Genomic DNA, 20836 nt, shown 5'->3' with positions numbered 1-20836 from the left:
CTGACTCTAAAAGTTTTTAGTTTTTTAGTGAATTTCTCCTAAATTTTCCACTTTTCCTCTACATTGCTGGATATATGGCCAACTAAAATTATATGTAAGTGTGTTACAGTGTTAATTTTTACAAATATGAAGTTAAACTAGAATTTATTTTTGTTTTCTTTAATCTAATAAATGATGTTCACCATTTAATTAGCATGTTAATTTATATGTAGGGAGTATAAATAATCCTAACTATGGAATTCAGGTGCATAATGATTTTGACTACTTCATTCAAAATCATTTTGAGAACTGCTCAGAGTCTAAGGTTAAACCCTACTTGCAAACTAACAAGTAATACTGCCACACATAAACGGATGTAGCTAGAAGACATGTGACTCCTGGGTCTGAGGCAAAGTACTTTTCACTCACACCAAAAACAGTTATTAGTTTTTTCACCAGTTCTCCTAACTTTAGTTCCTACAGAACAATGTGAATAGGGCCAGATGCTGTGGGCTGAATGTATCTCATCAAAAGTCATATATTGATGGCCTAACTCTCAATGTGATGGTATTTGTTGATGAAGTCTTTGGGAAAGAATTAGGTTTAGATAAAGTCGTAAGAGTGGACTCCCCATAATAGAATCAGTGCCTTTATAAGTAGAAGAGACCAGAGCTCTCTCCCTCTTCATCATGTGAGGATGGAGTGGGAAGGCAGCCATGTGCAAGCCAAGACAAGGGCCCTCAGCAGACTTAAAATCTGCTGGCGCATTGATCTCGGAGCTCCCAGCCTACAGAACTGTGAGAAAATTATTTGCTGTTTAAGCCATCCAATTTATAGTATTTTGTTATAGCAGCTCGAACTAAGACACCAGGTAAAACCTGCACACACAGTGGATTTTGTTACAAGAGAGAAACCACAAGCTTAGAAAACCTGAATCTTTTATAACAGATAGTACTTAACCTCTGTTCCAGAAAAATATTATTATTTTTATTATACTGAATAGTAAACAAAACTCCTTTTTCTCTGAGAGAATACACAATGTTTGTCTTCCAAGGCTATTTGCTATACAACCATCTTAGAAAAGACAGTCTGGAACAAAGCAGGCAGTGCTTCTGCTTGCAAGATATGTGAGAGAGACCTATGAAGAATTGTCTCCCAACATATTCAAGTTAGAAATAAATTTGTTTGCACATAACAGAAAACTTGGCTAATGATGACTCGCATTAAACAGCGACATATTTGCCTTATTGCTCATGCAAAAAAAAAAAAATTGTCCAGAGGCAAGCAGTCAAGGGCTGGTTTAATGGCTCAGTAACATCATCAAGGACCAAGCCAGCCTCTATATATCCTTGACTTTTATCCACAAACATGCTGCTTCAGCAACATGGCTATTACACTCCACACATCATATCCACATTCAAGACAGAAAGAAAATGTAAGGGACAGTATATGAATCAAGAAAGTCAAAACCTTTCCTAAAGCACTCAGCTTGTGCTCAGTTCACCAAAACTCTTTCACATAGTTGCCATAACTACAAAGCAGTTTGAGGAAGCAGGTAAATTTATCTGGCAGTTTGTCTGAACTACTGTGTGATAATCCTTTTTTCATGGCCCTTAGTATGCTATTTCAAGTTCTGATCTCCAGTGCATTGAGGAATCTATCTGAGACCCTGTGTAAGTGGTAATCTTGCTGCTATAGTTTCTTTGTCTTGCCAGGTACAACACCTATTGCCCTTGGTGAATCAGTAAAGTAGAACAAAGAAGATTGTTTTCTTCTCAATAGCCGAGGGTAGTACATTGCTGCACCTGGAGTTTTTGCAAGGTTGAGAATCACTTCTCATTTCATAAATATTGGAACACAGACAAAAAAAATAAGTGAATTTCAAAATAAAAGTCAGTTGCAGAAACAGATCTAGCATGCCAAGTTACAGAATTATAGTTTTGTATTTTATGCTCTTTCCGTGGTTATATTACTCATTCTAAATGATCATTGGTCTTTTTCCCAATCTCTTAAAACACTATTCAGTTATAGTTTCTTGGTGGATATATCTAAAATGGAGCATGGACATAAATGTGAAAATACCCTTCTCCATGTTTTTCTTCTTGCCTGTGGAGTTGAATAGGTAATGCTGCTACCAGTAATGATGAGAAGGAATGGATATCCTTTTCCAGCCCAGCAGAGTTGTTACATTTTTCATGTGGAAGCTTGATTTTTGTCCAATGCATATGAAAACTAAAGCAAGAATTTAGCCAAAATCTCAGCCTTTTCTATAATTTTAACATGCTTATGAAAATGTCCTATAATTAAAAGATAACCCAGATAAGACATGTATCCTTATGTACAAATGTTTCCCAAATATATTCTATGTTATAATTCAGTGGTTCAGAGCAGAATCTATTGAGTAGGAAAGATCTGTGTTTGAAATACCACTCTGGCACTTATTTACTTTGTAACTTTGGGCGAGTTAGCTTCCCAGACTAACTTATTATATGCAAAATTATTATACTGCAATGCCTATCTTCCTGGACTATTATAAAAATCAAATGAGATTATACAGAAAAATTTTTACAGTTCCTGACACTTAGTAAAGGGTGGCTATAACTGTAACTCTGGAATATCTTACTAGTAACTCCAAATTGATTTGGAAAATACTCTTTTAATATATACCTCAAATATTCTCAAAATATATTAACATTAGCTATAAAGAATCCTGCAACCAAAAAGAAAAAAAACTGTTTAACTTGATTAACCTATTTGAGATTTAAAGTGTCAACTAATTACTCCTGCTCTTCTCTGGGGTTCTAACCATTAGAACAGAGTCACGGTAGTCAGATGAGGATCGAAGTGTCAATTTATTAGGGGATGTCCAGTACCTCCCAAAGACCAGTGCTCAGCTTTATAATGATTCAAAAACCTAGCTAGAACCTGAAGGCAGCTTCACAAAGTCAGCATTGATTATTTATCTTTTGATATAGTTAGCCAGTCACCTGATAAACCTGGTTCAATAAATGCCAGGTTCACAAGAAAAAGCAAAGAGAGGGAGAAGAAAGTGAGCACCAGAGAGGCAGAGGGAGGGAAAAAGAGAAAGTAAAACAGAGACGGTGAGATGGGCTGGGGTAGACATTCTATTCAAATATTCCTTCAGATACTCTCTGGTAAAAGCATGAGGGTGAGAGAACAAGTGAACTCCTTATACACAAATTAGCATTTTCCAAATGTTGTTGAACACAAAATATGTTTGTTAACAACACTCCTAATAACATCCTAGAACAGTATTCTGTAGAATACCTTTGGAGAGCATCCGTTGTATATGTGCGTAAGATCAAATTGAGACTTGTTTCTAAAGTGTATTTATTGTGATTTTTTTTTTTTTTAAATCTCACCATGGAATCAATTTGGCTCTTTATCTTACTTTTCTTCCAACACTTAACATGCCTTGAACTGCTTTATAGCTATTTGTGGGCAAGACTTACCTGCTGAACTTCTCTGCTTGAGGTGAAGTATCCCCTGCAATAGTCAGCACTGGGTTGTAAAGGTAATAGATGCTGATGTAATAGTTATAAACAAATTGGTTATAAGCCAATCAGCTTCTCAATGACACAGGCATTTTTTCTACAAGAATATCTGAGAAAAATTAGTATATGCTGGCCATACCTTTTGTGGCCTGAATGAATATTGGGGGTAGATGTAGTTCATTTAAGTCAGATCATTTCCTAACAAATGGATTTGCATGTGCTTGTATATGCTTAAATACTCACAACCTTGCTTAATGTAAGGCTTATCTAATGGTTCAGTTAGATAAAACTCAAAGATCATTTCACCAAATAAAGAAAATAAAGTCCCCCACCTTCCCAGGCTTTTGGAGGACCTTTGGAAGACAGAGACTCATTGAGAAATTCAATCAACTTCTCTACAAATATACTGTGATTTTGATTTAATCCCAAAGCTAGTGGTCAGAATTTGAATTTTGGTTGATTTAAACCTTATCAGCACATGTTAATATATGTGATGACAACGAACTGCTGAATCAAACTGATCATTTAATATCATAGTCAATGTAAGTAGTTTGATTAGTTCTGCATCTTTTGTTTCATTTTTATTGACTAGAGGTTAAATCTTTTTAGTATGTAGACAAGAATGATTCAATATAATCACCAAAACAGTGTTATTAAATGCCTCTTAATACTAGGGCTTCATTCATTCTTTCTTTGAATAGGTGATGTATAGCCATGCCTATCATCATCAAATCATCATCTTCATACTAAGGAATCAAGATAATGTGTTCTTAGCACTGAGGGAAAAAGTTCACAGTATTGTATGGAACTTTACTATTTAACTTGTGAAGAAGAATGAAAGCCCAATATCTGATTATGTCTGTGGGTAAATATCAATAAATGTAGTCATTTATGAATAAATCTGAATATTTTACAAATTGATTCTGAAAATACCTTAGACAAACTGTAAACTTCTGAGACAGTGTCCATTTATTGCTATCTAATTACCCCTGAGGTTGTGGTGGTTACACCAAAGGCATGCACTTTCCACTGAATACATGCCAGTGGAGCCCTCAAAGGGCCAACACGTAGCCTTTATTATTTGGTTTTATTTTTACATAAACTTATATGAGTTAACTTTAGGCTCTAATATCTACCTTTCCTTCTTGCCTCCTCTCCAAGCTCAATCCCAGAAAAGAGTTTGTGTCTTTAGTTACCTGTCTATACCTGTTTTTACAAAATGGAGCCTGCTGCTTGTCAGAACAGTAACAGTACTATGTGCTTCTTGGTGATAAAACCCAGTGTCTTAGAGAGATGCAAGGGCTTTTGTTTATGGGCTTGCAAAGCTGAAAACGAGATTGTGCCCTCTTCCCTAATGTATTTCTGAACTCTGAATGGCAGACTTAAAGTTTTCCACAGGTGCCCTATTTTTCTTTCTGACTTCCACTATGTAAGCCTCCTACAAAGCATGACCTAGAGCTGGCCTTTTTCCAATACAGACACTTATCCACCAGGCCTAGGACTGCTCTGTCAAACACACACACATACACACATACAATCCCACCAATAGCATATAACTATACTCCCTGTAAGAATTTCGTACAACATATAAAATAGTTCCAAACATTTGAGAAGTCAGACTCAAATGTGTAACAAAAGCATGCCATCAGGCTACTTGTAACCTATTTTTTCCATCCTCTGCATCTTACTGAATGAAACCAGGATGGAGGGGGACAAGGGGATGAATATAAAGTAAAAATTTTTAAGCTATTTATGCTTGGTGTCAGAATGATATCAAAATAGTGTCAAAGCTCAGGCCTGGGACGCTCCACCATATTTTGACGGCGCTGGACTTTTTACATCACTGCAACACCTGAGATTCCTGAAGATGCATGTAGTTCTTTGAATAATTCTATTGACTTTATCCAATAAAAACATGTCATTCTCTTTATACATAAGCAAGTTACTTCTAGTCTCAATCTTTTGTTTATTGGTATGACCATCCTAAAACTTCAGGACTCTGAAGAGTTCATAATATGAAGGTTCTATTTTAGAAGGTAAGTTAATTAGCAATTATTGACTGACGATCACATATTCAAGAGGAAAAAATATAACTTTGCAACAGGTAATTAAAAATCCTGCCTGACAGTTATATAAACTGGGTAACAGAGTCATAGAGATAGAACTTTTTTCTTCTTTCTGCTTGCTGTGTATTTTTATGTCAGTTGCTTATATTATAAATGCAAGGAATATTTTCACTCCCAAAAGATCTATAGAGGCAGTAAAGCTATGGATAAACAAGCTGAATATCCTCATGCATCACCTACAATGTTGTACTTTTAACTGCAGAATTTGTTGTTTAGTGATGATGCTAAGTAGGGGGAGCACAGCTTGATTTTCACATCACAGGCTGAATTCTCAACACCAGATTGTAAAAAGTAAAAAAAAAAAAAAAAAAAAAATCAGCCTTTGATTTAGAAACTGTGCAAATGCAAGGCATATGCAATTAAGAAAGAATAAATATGGAAATCCACAGGTCATGCTCTTCAGGTTCCTATCACATTCAGCACTTCTATCTAGGATGCTATAGTAGTGCTTCATTTAATCATTCATTTGTTTAGTTGTTCCTCAAGTACGTTTTGAATGTCTACCATGCATTATGCCTATTCTACCACTTGAAAATACAATGATGAAAAATAGGCACACCTTAGTTTCTCATGGAGCACACAGATACAACTATTAAGGGAAAAAATGGAGATGCTTGAGACATTATGACAGGAGAATCTGATCATGGATATAAGGAAATTCTTCCCCAGGGAATGTCATTTGGGCTAAAATCCAAATAATGAGAAAAGTTAACTAAATGAGGATGGCAGCTGGAGATGGTGTGGCAGGCATGGAGACAGAATGCGCAGTCCTCAAAGTGGGAAACAAAAGAAGATGAGTGTTGTTGGGACAGATAAATTTAGAGAGGATGGCAAGAGATTACAGAATGGCCTAAGAAGCCACCGAAGGTTTTTAAGCATGGAAGTGACAGGGAAACTTAGGGCTTGAAAAGATTTTTTGCATGCAGTGTGAAAAATGAACTGGAGGGTGTTGAGCAAGTGTGGGTGCATGGAAATTCACTAAGGGGCTTTTCTAGTTTTGAGATGCGTGTGGCTTGAAATTGGATTGGAGTATACACAGAGGTGTCAAAATTCTAGCTGGCAAAATTAGCAGGACATAGTGATAAATATGACAGGGGCTGGGAAGGACAGAGTGAAGTGACAGGATATATAAAGATTATTCTCAGATTTTTAACTTGTGCAAATGGAAAATGATGTTCATTACTAAACTGAGTAATACTGGAAAAGGGAAAGTTTAAGGGCAAAACCATTAGTTAACTTTTGGACGCATTGCTTCAAAGGTGCTTTTGAGACACCTGAGTAGAGATGTTAAAGCTGTTCTATACAAAGGTCAGATCTGAAATAGCTACATACATTTGAAAGTTACTAGCATCTGGTTGATTATTGAAGCCATGCATGAAGGATAGTTAGTATTCCTAAAGAGAGAATATAGGAAAATAAAAATAAAAAAAGGAAAAACCAGGACTAAACCTCGAGTTGCTGAAGTATAGCCAGAGGTTGATGAGCCTGTAAAAGAATCAGAGAAAGAATAATCTGGAAAACAATAGGAAAACCAGAAGGTTGTGAGGTCACAGATGCCAATGGAAAATGAGGTTTCTCAGAAGGAAGGAGAGGTCAGATGTTATTAAATGATGCTTAGGGGTTAAGTAATGTGATCATTAAATATGACTGTTAAATTTAATAGTGAAGAAGTCAGGATCAATTGCGTAAAGTTTCAAGAACGGAAACCCAATCTTAATGGTTGAGGAATGAATGAAAAGTGAAAAAAATAGAGAATATGAATATAAACTACTCTTGTGAAAGATCTTGGAAGAGGAACAAGGGCAATACCTCAGGTGAAAGCAAGTCGGATTGATATTTTTTGTTGTTTTAAGTTTGGAAGGATCTGAGCTTTCTTATGAGAGAATAAATTATTTCCTTCGGAAACTATTTTCCCAGAAGACACATGCTACTTTTCAGCTTGAAACTCATTCTTTTTAAGAAATGGATAGTGGATAATGTATTCACAGAATCTTATAATTCTTGAGTTAATTTTATAAAACTTCTGGATCAATGTATACATAACAAATTAACTGTTTGGAAATAGATTTAAATCGATTGCTAAGAATTAATTCAGGGACAATGTGTTTGGAATTAACAGGAAAAAGAAACCCTCATTTATTTCTAGTAAGTATATCATTCAGGGTTCAACCAGTGAAGCAAAACCAGTAAGAGAGATTATATATCTACAGCTATATATTAATATAAATAGAATATACCTATATTAGGAAATTCATTAAAAGAAATTTGCTTACTCATATATGGGAACCTAGCTAAGCAAGTCTGAAGTCCAGAGAGCAGGCAGCAGAAAGACAAGGACATAAACAGGCTGGAAGGGCACAGCTGAAACTTTCACGCCACCAAGGGAGAGTCACTCTTTACTCTCAGATGATTCAAGATCTGTTTTAAAGATTTTCCATCTAAGTCAGGCCCATCTAGGATAATTTCACTTTTTAGTCAACTAACTAGGAACTTTAATTACATCTGTAAAATCCATCCACGGCAGCACTTATACCGTTAGATTTAATAACTTATAGAAAGTGACTTCACCAGTGTGGTGACATAGGTCGTTCCTGACTTCACTCCCCCTCAGAAGAACAGCTAACATCTACAATGGTCCTCCCTCATCTACAGTTTTGTTTTCACGGTTTCAGTAACCCATGGTTTTAGTATGGAGGATCTTCAAAAGATGAAAAATAGAACAACCATATAATCGACCTATTCCACTTCTGGGAATATGTCCAAGAAAACAAAAAATGCTAATTTGAAGAGCCAGTTGTACCCTTATGTTCACAACAGCATTGTTTATAATATCCAAGATGTGGAAATAATTTAAGTATTCTTAAATGGAAAACTGGATAAAGAAGCTGTGGTGTATACACACACACACACACTTAAAAAAGGGAAGTTGTGTCATTTGCAACAACATGAATGAAACTTGAGAACATTCTGCAAGTGAAATAAATCAGACAGAATGACAAACACTCTTAAGATCTCACTTATGTGTTAAATTTAAAACAAAAACAAAAACAAAAAAACCCACCAAATTCATAGAAAAAGAGATCGGATTAGTGTTCATCAGGAGGGTGGGAGGGGGAGGGCAAATTAGAGAAAGATAGTCAAAATGTATAAACTTACAGTTCCAAGATATATAAGTACTAGGGGTGTAATGTACAGCATGACAATTATAGTTAAGAGTGCCGTATGACGTATATGGAAGTTATTAAGAGAGTAAATCCTTAAAGTTCTCATTACAAGAAATATTTTTTCTTTTAGTTTTCTCTTTTTATTGTATCTATATAGGTTGACTGATGCTAACTAAACTTACTGAAGTAATCATTTCACAATATTATAATTCAAATCATTATGCCATACACCTTAAACCTTTATAGTGATGAATGTTAATTATATCTCAATAAAGCTGGATTCTTTGCAGTGTATGTATGCTACAAAATAGCTGCTGCCTTACTTCCATCCTCCAGTTCTCATGAGAAAATCTCCCTTGTAACCTATTCTAATTGGAAATCAATAGAAGTAGTGTGACATTTTAGATAAATAGCCTCTTCAAATTTTATAAAGGATGTTAGAAATTTGACTAGCAAGAGGAAGATCCTGAAAAAAAATAAGACGTCAGAATTGAGATCTTTTTGAAAGTTTGCCCACTTGAACAATACAGCAACAGCAGTGAGCCAAACTGTGGAGGAGTGACGTTAGTGAAGTTAGTTTGAGAATACTATTAAATAAGCTTTTCTCAGTACATTTTGAGATAAACGCAGGCAAACTGAGTACAGTTGTATATTGCATAAAAAGTGTGTTGGACTTTATCCCTGGTATCCTAGTTATCTATTGCTGCAACAAGTTACCTCAAAACTTAGTGGGCATCAATAAATATTGTCTAACAGTTGCTGGGATCAGATATGTAGTAATGGATTAACTGAATACTCTGCCTTGGAGTTTGTCATGACACTGATGTCAAGATGTCAACCAAGGTTACAGTCATCCAAAGGCCTGACTAGGGTTAGAGGACCTGTTGCCACAGTGGTTCATGCTGGCTGTTGGCAGGAGTCCTCATTTCTTGACCATGCAGACCTTCAACAGGACTACCTGAGTGTAACATGGTGGCTATCTTCTCTCAGAGCCAGTGATCTGAGAGTAAGGCAGAACCAATGATATCTGATAGGACCTAGCCTAGGACTGATACACAGTCACCTTTACAGTGGCTTAATGATCACACAGGAAAGTCATGATTAAAAACTATATGAAGCATGAATACCAAAAGGCAAGCATCACTGGGGGCCATCATAGAGGCTGGCTACCACATCTGACATATTTTCAGCTTCTAACATAATACCTTTCCACACAACAGCTGTTAGAGCAAAACTCAGACTAAATTTCATACGCTAAACTGCCTATTTCAAAATTCTTTAAGGACTTTTTTTGGTCTCTTTTTTCAACAAGTATATAATCATACGTATTAGTTCACTAGAGCCGCGATAAAAAACTACCACAGACAACAGAAATTTATTGTCTCACACTTGTGGAAGCTAGAAGTCCAAGACTAATGTGCTTACAGTTTTGACTTGCACATGGTCACCTCACTGTGTCCTCACCTGGACATCCCTCAATCTGTGTGTAGTCTGTGCCCTAATCTCTTTTTATAAAGATACCAGTAACATTGAATTAAGGGCCACACATATGACCTCTTTTTACCTTAATTACCTTTTTAAAAACTCTAGATCCAAATATATTAAGAGGTACAGGGGGTTTCGACTTCAATATATGAATTGGGGGGAGGGGAGGAGACATAGTTCAGTCTTTAACACCATATGTCTCAGCCTTTAAAAGAGTATATAGACAAAATCCAATTACTCAAATTCTAAATTATTTGAGTGCCAAGAAATGTCAAACAGTTTCAAATCAGTTATCTTTACACTTAATTGAACTAAAGCTAAGAAGTTGTTTTTTATTAAATCAATAGAGAAGCAGTACCCCTCCCTTCGAAATGTATAATAACATGTAAATAAGGGAGAAAACGTCTTGGACAGCTCTTCTTGCTCAGGTGTCACCTTTTCAATGAGGCCTACCTTTCTTCACCTTCAGCCACAACCAACTTTTTTTTTTTTTTAAATGCCTACAGCACCTAGTATTCCTGGGTGGTCTCTTATCCAAGTACTAACCAGGCCCAACCCTGCTTACACTTTTTTTTTTTACCTTGATATGTTTTAATAGCACTTATAATAGTACTAACATATAATTATTATGTTTATTATTTATTATTACTTATGTTTATTTCTTGTTGGGGGCAAGGATTTATGTCTTGCTCATAATACGGCACAATAACAGAATTTATCCTTATCCAGTAAAAAAGCTCCATTTCCTTTATCTTTTTAGTTGTGTCATCATTGTATAGATCACAGCCCTTCCCAGCCTTACACATGAATAACTAAAGGAAAACTGTGAGAAAAACTTTCAGGAATATGGGGCAAGAACCCCATTATCTGAAAAATATCATCACTTTTTTGCCTTTCATCGAACTGTTCCAGAAAGAAACTCAAAATCTTTTAGAAGATAATTTACATTGAATTAATTCACATAACATCACAGTCAATATCAGGTCCTCTACTGAATTTCTATGTGAGCAATGTTTTTCCCTCTTTAGAAATATACAGTTTGTAAGGAAGATATGGAAGAGAGAAAAGACTATCATATCGACATAAATATCAACATTTCTGGTTTTGAAATTAAAATATTGCTGGAGAAGTTGACATACAAAATTGAGTCTATGGCCATGCTACCCTTAACAAGCCCGATCCCGTCTGATCTCGGAAGCTAAGCAGGGTCAGACTTGGTTAGTACTTGGATGGGAGACCACCTAGGAAGACCAGGTGCTGTAGGCATAAAAAATTTTAAAAATAAGGGATTGAAAATTGACAAGGTCCTTGCAATCTGTCAGGTCAACCAAGGGTTGCCTCACCTCCAAAAAAAAAAAAAAAAAAAAAAAGGGAAAGAAGTTGAAGGGAAAATTCTGTTTTGCTAAGTAGAGATGGAAGAGGATCTTATAGGTAGCCAGAATTAAATTAGAACAACAAAAATCCATGAAATGGTTGTAGTGAACATCACCTGTGCTAATTTTACTGAACCCAGAGTACACGTTGAGTTATAGCAGAACAAGAAATACTCATTGGAGTGTAATCATAGAAGACTTTGGATGACCACAGTAAGTTGTTGCAATTTAGTCAGTGAGCAATGGGGAGCCTCTGAAGCTTTCTTGATGAAAGACTAACATGCTCAGAGAGTGCCTCAAGAAAGATTAATCTGGCAGTATTAAACTGATTTTGAAATTTTGAAAAATTTTTTGAGAGCACTTCCTATGTAAGTCAAAGCTCTTAAACTTGGTTAATTAACTTATAGGAGTAAAGTATTTAGAGAAGAAAAGTACTCTAAAACATATTTACTGTGTCTCTTATCACTAAAATAAAGGCAATGATAGTACTTAATTCACAGGATTATTATAAGGATTAAATGATCTAACATATGTAAAATATTATACAAGTGCTATACAAGAGTTTATTGTTACTGTTATTATACATCTGACCCTGGACAAGTTATTTAACCTCTCTGTGCATTGTTTTCCTTATATGTAACATAGGGATAATAATAGTAATATAGTTATAGATATTTTTAAGGCTGAAATATGTTAACAGGTATAAAAGTTTTAAGAAATTCCAGGTACATACTAGGTGATTAAAAACGTTAGCTATTGCTGTTAATGTTATAACTCTCAATAGACACAACATGATTGGGAAATATGAGGGAAAAAAAAAATTTCTGATCCATTCATACCAAAGTTCACATGCCATTATTCTATAATAATTTAAGTAGATATGACTTTGATTATGGCAACCCAGCTCAATTCTCTCCAAATATCATGGTCTTCTTTCTCAAAGTATCTTTTCGCCTACATCAGTTACTTATCGGCCCTAAGTCAACATAGATGTGGTTGACAGGCTATCTGGAGAAAGAATTTTCCAGAAACAAAAGGTATTTTTAAATACTCAGAAAAAAAAATTTAACAACTTTTCTAGAAGCAGAAAGAGAGGCCAAATTGGAAGGAAATTTTCAGAATAATTATATTAATCAACAAATTATCAGCAAATCTTAATTGCATGCTTGCTTTGCACAAGGTACTAGACTAGGTGTAAAGAAATTATAGATAAGGCTTAATTCTAATTTAATATCTGAAACATATATTACTTTTCTAATGCTACAAAACAGGTTACCACAAACTTAGCTTAAAACAACACAAATGTATTAACTCATGGTTTTTGTGGGTGAGGGGTTTGGGAACAGTGTCTCTGGATTTTCTACATAGGGATTCACAAGGCTGAAATCAATGTGTTGGATTGACTGCAATCTCATCTAAGAGTCCAGGATCCTCTTTCAAGCTCATTCAGGTTGTTGGCAGAATTCAATTCCTGTGGTTAAGAGACCGAGGTTCCTCATTTTTGCTGGGCAGGGGAGAGGAATTGCTCTCAGCAACTAGAGCCTGCACTTAGGTCCAAGCCACATGGTGTCTCACAACATAAAGGCTTATTGTTCAAAGCCATCAGGAGAATCTCTCTCCAGCTGCTAAGAAGGAGTCTTATATAACTTAAGGTAATCACTTGAGTGACTATACCATCTATCACCTTTCCCATATAGTATAACAATCCTAATAGGTTCCACTCACATTCAAGGGTAAGAGATTATACAAGGTAGGCACAGCAGGAGGTGTAAATCTTAGAGACCATCTTAGAATTCTGTCTATCACAACATATAAATGAAAAAATTATCTGAAATATATAGAAGTAAATCTGAGGAGGAAAACCCTGAGGGCCAAGGCTGACAGGGGAAAGAATAGTTCTGGGAGAATTTCTGAAGACAGAACAAGAGGGTCTCAGCAAGTCTGATACATGTTGGCGATAGTTTCACCCAAACCCCTTGCTTCCTCCTTCAACATTCCTTCTATCCCGGAAGTTTTTAGGCTCAGCTCCTACTCAAAATCCTCTCTTTTTTGCTTTCCAGAAACAGAATAATACATACACACACACATGCATATATATTAGCCTTATATTACCCTTTGAGAAGGACAATAGCAGATGACTTCACTGAAGGAATGTAAATACGGAGTAACCTGAGACCATGCCACTTGCCACAGAAGAAGCTTATATGCAGAAGATGAGACTGAATTCAACAGAGAATAAATAAGAAATGGGAAAGAGAAATATGACAGCCTGCAAGACCTTGGATTCAAGTGTCTCTAAAGCAAGTTTTACCCATTCTTTTTTACCAGCTTAGTTACATATGCCAATAAACTCTATTTAACTTTTGCCAATTAACTTAGAGTCCCAAGGAATACAAGTTGACAAAACAGAAGGTTCGTGTAATCTACAGAGTTTAAAGATAATGGAGAGCCATGCTAGCAAAATAACTGTAAACAGAAAGAAAGATCTGAGAGACATCATGGACAAAGTATCCACAGAACTTCAAAACAAGATGAAGTTGACAGGATAGAGGAGAATAGAGATTCCAAATCTAAGGGAGAAGCAACATTATCAGTTAAGACATAGTAACATCATCTGATTGATTATATTTGTGATAGATACAAAGATTATCCACTGAATTTTGCTCTGTACCTAGTACACACATCAACCCTCTGTGCAAAAAATTTATTAACTTCTTGACTAAACTACCGCACAAACTGACCCCCAAAACTTTCCAAAACATTTTTACAATTCCTTGCAGACCTCTACCACAATATAGTTGAATTTTCTTCCTCTTGCATCTTCAATCTTCTAAATGCTTCAAGGCAAAGTCAAAACCTATCATTTCTACAGTACCATCTCTAAATGTTTCCAGGTCTCCTCTTTATTTGGGGCTTAGAAGATACTACTTTGCATTGCTATTTTTCTTTTTATGTCAATCCAGACACACCTAACAAGTTGAATAGCTATCTACTTTTTGAGCCCTAGGACCATGACATATTTATTCACCAATAATCTAAATCTTAGGCAGCAAAAGTGAGTTCTAGTAATTACAGTCACTAGTAAAATAAGAATCTATCATTAATTACATGTTCATATAACATATTTTTGTTTGTTAATGATAGATTCTTATTTTACTGTTAGTGTAATTACTTTGAGTTAATAAGTCACACCCTGGACAAAGACCAAAGCCTGAGTATAAATATCCAGCTAAAATTAATTGTATTTTATTCATTTCTATTTCTCTTATTTTTAAATTCTAAATGAAAAATCTCCTTTCATATTAAAGGCAATTCTGTAATTTTGTGATATTCGGGTTGGTAAGTCAGACACCACTGTATCCTTCATTGTATGAGACTCGGTTTAAGAGCTCAGGCTTGGGCTCTGCCACTTCCTAGTTGCATGACCTTGGGCAAGTTATTCTCTATATACCTCAGTTTTCTTCTCACTAAAGCTCAGGTAATAATAGCTACTTCTTTATCAAGACTTCATTAAAATTCAATAAGTTAATGTAGGTAAAACCATTAAAAGAGCATATAGCACATGGAAGACCTAGATCGTTTCATTATATTTCATCACCATCATTTTCTATGTCTGTTAAGAAATACTGCAGAAATATCAGAGCTTTAACAAAAACTACTGGTTCTTCTACAGAAAGTTACTGCTTAAACGGGTACACTATTTTCATTTAAAACAATAGGTGAGAATTGAAAACATGTTTTCCAAAGGAAATGTCCTTAGAATATTTAATTTTTTACCATTAGTGCAAACATTCTGAGCTGAGAGATTTATGCAAACATCCCTGAGCAGTGGAGTACAGGCCTTTCTTGTGACCTGAATTGCTGTGGTAAAAATACGGGTCCTCTGAATTTTTCTCATGTAGAAGCTCTATGAATTTTCTTTCTGTTTGCAAGTTGTTTTCATGTTATTGTTGCTATTTTTGCAAAGAAGAAATTAAACTTTCTTGAAAACTTAACTCGAATTGGCTTTATATGTCTCATTCTTAGTGCTACAATCAAAAAATCTACATTTCTGTGTGTCATGGTGCCATTTTAAAAAACACCAAAATTTTAATAGCAAGGAAGTTAATAAAAAGATAAACAAAGACTTATGTTTTTTCATTAAGATAATGTCAGTTTCTTCAGGATTTTTTAAGTCCCATACTTTAATTAAAATTAGAATGCCTGCTCATCTGAATAGAAAATTTTTGTCATTTTTAGCTTTTTAGAAATAATTCCCCTTTATCTTCAGATAGTCTCAGGACTTTCTCTAACAAATCTCCTCTCCTCCTCACTTCGAAAATAAAGAATAGTTGTTGACTTTATACTTTTTAGAATTTTTCAAAATTTATATTTTGATTCATGTCTTAAAATTTTTTTGCATTGAAAAGTTTTATTAGAAAAAAATACTATTATAAATTAAGAACTAATATAAAAATTTAAATGATATATGAGCCTACTCTTCAGTGAATAGTCAGCTAACATTTTTATATATATACTTGTACAAGTCCATTTATAAACATGCTTTCAGGTACTAGAACGATATTGTTCATTTACACTCTGCCTTTCACATTTAACAAATAGCATGTGTGTTTTCTCATGTCATCAAATTTTCATTAAGGCAACTTTTCATAAAGTGTGTTTTGTGAAATATGTGTTACTTGAAAAACAAACATTCTCTGATAATGTGTTATATGAAAAAGATTCTGTAGTTGAATGCATCTGAGGGACATCAGGTTAAATGGGGCTTATCCAGGTTTAGTTAATATAGTACTGCTCTCTTTTCAAAGCTAACCTGCTTTATGATTCTCCAAACGGGAGATTTGTTTCCCAAACACGTTTGGCCATGCCACCCTCCACATGCACTGTGTCTTTTGAGCAAGTGTTCTGTGGAACATCTAGGAAATATTATTTTAACCGCAACCACCGTCTGATGTCTGAGGCTCCCCCTGTGCTCATATCCAGCTAAGGCTCTCGTAAGCTCATGATTTGTTGAGGTTCCCATCACTCACACACATTTTCTGAGGCCCAGAAAGACTTTTATCTTTCCTGAGGCATGAGTGTACTCCCTGAGCCTATAGGCCTGAGCCATCCACTTAGGTCTTGTTTTATTGTGACTTTACCTTCTTCCTATAACTGGTGACAGTTTTTGTACACAGACAAGTGACTGTTTCCCTCCCATGAAAAAGCGGAATCAGTTTCCCTCCCCTTGAATCTTAGCTTGCCCCCGACGGGAAACTATCTGTGCAACATATATAACTAGTGATGAATACTAATACAAAGAATTCCTATGAATAAGGGAGAAAAGGAAATCTAATAGAAAATGGGGCAGATTTTCATTAAAGAGGGATACAAATGTCAAATATTTTAGTCAAATATGAAAAGATGCTCCCTCTTAAAAGGAAAGTAAAACTTAAGGGTGATACATAACACTCATGTTTTTGGCAAAAAAAAAAAGTTTTAAAATATAAAAATGATCAAATATTAATAAGAATTCAGAGCAATGAGAATAGAATACTCAGAACTACTGGCCAAGCCACCCTCCACCTGCAAAGTATCTCTTGGACAAGTGTTCTGTGGAACATCTAGGAAATGCTATTTTAACCACAACCACTGGCTGTCTTAGTCTCCCCTGTGTTCATATCCACCTAAGGCTCACATTATTTTGAAAAATAATAGACTTCCTAAAGGTGAAGATGTATACATCTTATAATCTAGCAGTTCTTAAATATATATATATGTATTAGTATACATAAGCATATGTATAGAACCATTGCTTGTAATTACAAAAAAAAAAAAAACAAAAAATAAACAATTGCCCATCAATAGTAGAATGGATAATAAGTTGTGGAATATTTATACATTTAAATATCTCAGTAGTGAAATGAACCACAGCAACTGTTGAAATATGTGGAAAAGAAAAGTGAGGTTGGTAAAGAATAGATAAGGAATACCTTCATTTACATACTATAAAAAAATAGGCAAAATTAAACCACTACACAGGCATACGCGTACATACACGTGCACACGTACAAAAAACAGAGCTGGAATAAAGCAAGTTCTCTTCCCAGTATAACAGTTAGAAGAAGGCAAACACTCCCACTGAAAACAGCTAGTCAAGCCAGAAAATTTCCAAAAGTTATACATTTAAAAGTAAGGCTGTAAAAACGGAGGATTAGACAAATTTAAATTCTAGAAAAAGGAAAAACTTTTAGAAGTTTTGAAACCATCTCTAGAGATTTTAGCCAATTTTGGATTTATGGTAAATAATACAAATAATTCCAAGCATATAACTGCTTTAGAATACAGAGATGTATGCTGAGCTTCCACATGAAGGTCTGAAGTGAAAAAAAAATAGATTCTAGAGGTTTCAAACACATTGCCATTTCCCGTTTTTCATTTGTCAAATATGAATTTTACACCAGGCAAGAAAATAGAGTTAAATAAATCTTTGGAAAGAGGAGTCAGTCTTTCAGTGCATATGGGGAAAGGATCTAAAGAACCCAAGAACAACTTATAACTTCATAAAGACCTAAGAACAACTGACTGGAGTTGAAAACTCCAGTTTAAAAGCACGGAAGTGAGAGATTAGTTAGCATCGATTATACACATTTTCTTTTACTCATTTGGGAACGGCTAGAGTTGGAGAGTTAAGGCTCTGCAAGGGACCACTATTAGGGAAGCATAAAAGCTTTTGGCCATTGTTGATTACTGGATAGTCAAAAATTAGAGGTTTTAAGGGCTTGTATTATACATACAGTCTCTCTCTCAAAAAATATATGGCAAATCCTTAATCATGTGGGTTGACAGGCTAAAGCAACCAGCCAAAATCTTATGAAAAACAGAGCCAAAATTGTCACTGTTCTTTGGTGCTGGGAAGACAAAGGGCCACCGGACTCTTCCTTTGAACACTGAAGGGTCAAGCCTCAGAAGTAAAAGTGAATCATAAAACATGGATTAATGAACTCAGAAACAAGTCAATAGAAAATACACTAAATGCAACATAGAAATTTTTTTCAAGAAGAAAATCATGAAAGAACATTTCCTTGGGACACCAGGGGGGAAAAAGCTAATATACTTGCAATTAGAGTCTAAAATAGAGACAGAAAACCAACAGAAATAACATTTGAAGATATAATTAAGAATTATCAAAAATTGATTAATAATATTTATTGATATATTCAAGATGTTCAGTACGATCTAAGCAGGATTAACTAAAATAGAAAAGCATCATTGGAATAAACTGCTGAAGAAGCCAAGAAAAAGAAAAACTTAAAAGCAACCAGAAAGAGAAATACATGTTCTTGTCAAAGGAACTACAAAACATTGTAATACAACTTAAAAAAAAAAAACAAAAAACAAAAAAACTATGGAAGTTAGAAAACAATGGAATAGTATATTTAAATATTTAAGGGATATTAGAACATAACTGCTTAACTAGAAATTAACATCAAGCAAAGCTTCTCCAAAATAAAGGTGTAATAAAGCTTTTTTTTCCAGACAAGACTGAGGGAATTGCCAGGAGGCTTTCTCTAAGAGATTCTAGGGGAGTTAGGCAAAAGGAAAATGAATACAGACATAAACATGAAATACAGGAGGAATTAATGAAATAGAGGGTAAACATATGATTAAATATAGATCAATATTGACTATTTAAAACAACCACATTTCTTGGGGTGTAAAATATAGTCAAGAATAAAATGAATGATAATAAGGCAAAAATCAGATAACTACTAAAAGAAGTTAAAGGGTACTAAAATTCCAACTGTATCACAGATAATAATAATGTATATTTAAATTTATCAAGTACCTATTAACCATTAAAAGTTATTAAAATGCTATAAAGCTAAAAGTTAATAGGGGGTAAATTAAATGATTAAGGCTTCTGACTCCATTGCAGGACACAGAAAGCTAGAGTTAGTGTTGCTCCTCGCCTTACAAAAACAACAAAAGCCAGGTAATCTAAATCAAAACGTTTCTTGAACTCATGAGGGAGTTGAAGACACACCACAACTAAGCTCTAAAAGCAAGACAGGTGCGTCTGAAGAGATGTGAAAAGCACATCTGCTTACCAGGACAGACAGTAGATGCCAAACCAGCAGATAAAAAGGTTCAGCTAAATTTTTAACTGATTTCTAAGGCTAAAGGTGGACTACATTATAGATCCCCTTGGACCCACAAACACTAGGAAAATGTGCATCTAATCACAGGATTATCTCTATGGACATCACTGTGTGTTCACAAGAAAGATTGGGTTCAGGATGATGAACCAGAGAAAGCAATATGTGTAACTCTCTGCCTCTTACACTTCCCGCCATTTGAAGCATACTGGGGAAAAGTTCAAACATTTTGACAAATGCATAAATTTCCTGCAAGGAATTTATAGTTCTTTATTTCAGTTTTTCCCCCTTTTTCACAAATCTTTTCCCCATAAATCTAAAATTCATGCAAGTGTATTTAGTTATGCCACTTTATCCTTAAATTAGCTGCAACTCTTAATTTTCCATGTTCTCACTATGTTCTTTATTCAAATCAACTAAATTTATAACCTGGTATAATTTGGTCCCAGTTATTTTTTTGTAATATCTCCAGACAGCATTTGCTGTTTTCTAAATTTAGCATAGAATTGCACTTTCTACTGCTCTACCAAATATTTTTGAACACACTGAAGAATCACTGATCTCATTTAAATTGTTCAGTATGCTAGCCTTTATTTTCCCAATTATTTAATTTTGAATGTTCCCTCTTTTGTGTGTATCAGCTTTTGAGTTCACAAGTTTTAACACTTTTTTTTTTGTATTTTTTCCTCTCTTTCAGAAATGACTTTACTCACAAATGAAATAAACTTAAATGTCTTCCTTATAACTCTTCAAAATAAAAACAATAAAATTACTTTTCTATATAAACTTTCTCAATGTTTATGAGGAGATATGATTGGAAATACATAATACTTCTTTAATATACTATGAAATGTTTTTGTCTAATTATAAACATTTTGTATTACAAATTACTTTTCTCTATGAATGAAATTTGCCATCATAATAGTTATCAGTAGTAACAGAATGTCACATCCTTTATAATAGTGTATTATAAGCAATAAAAATATACCTTTAAACTCTATGATTTGCCTTGAGTTTTGGGTACTTCTAAGAATAATTATGTGTTGTATGTTATCT

At 34.6% G+C, this 20836-nt stretch overlaps 1 long non-coding RNA gene and 1 other non-coding gene across 2 annotated transcripts in view; one reads left to right on the top strand and one right to left on the bottom strand.

The window, feature by feature from the left end:
* Nucleotides 1-20836, bottom strand: part of LOC120608227 (uncharacterized) — a 302358-nt gene that overhangs the window by 21563 nt on the left and 259959 nt on the right. The window lies entirely within an intron of this gene.
* LOC120608368 (5S ribosomal RNA) lies at nt 11417-11535 on the top strand. The gene has a single exon (XR_005654379.1). It is a non-coding gene; the product is annotated as a 5S ribosomal RNA (ribosomal RNA).

This window comes from Pteropus medius, unplaced genomic scaffold (genome assembly GCF_902729225.1).
Source record: "Pteropus medius unplaced genomic scaffold, Ma_sr-lr_union100, whole genome shotgun sequence".
NCBI lineage: Eukaryota > Metazoa > Chordata > Mammalia > Chiroptera > Pteropodidae > Pteropus > Pteropus medius.
This window is presented reverse-complemented; position numbering and strand designations above follow the sequence as displayed.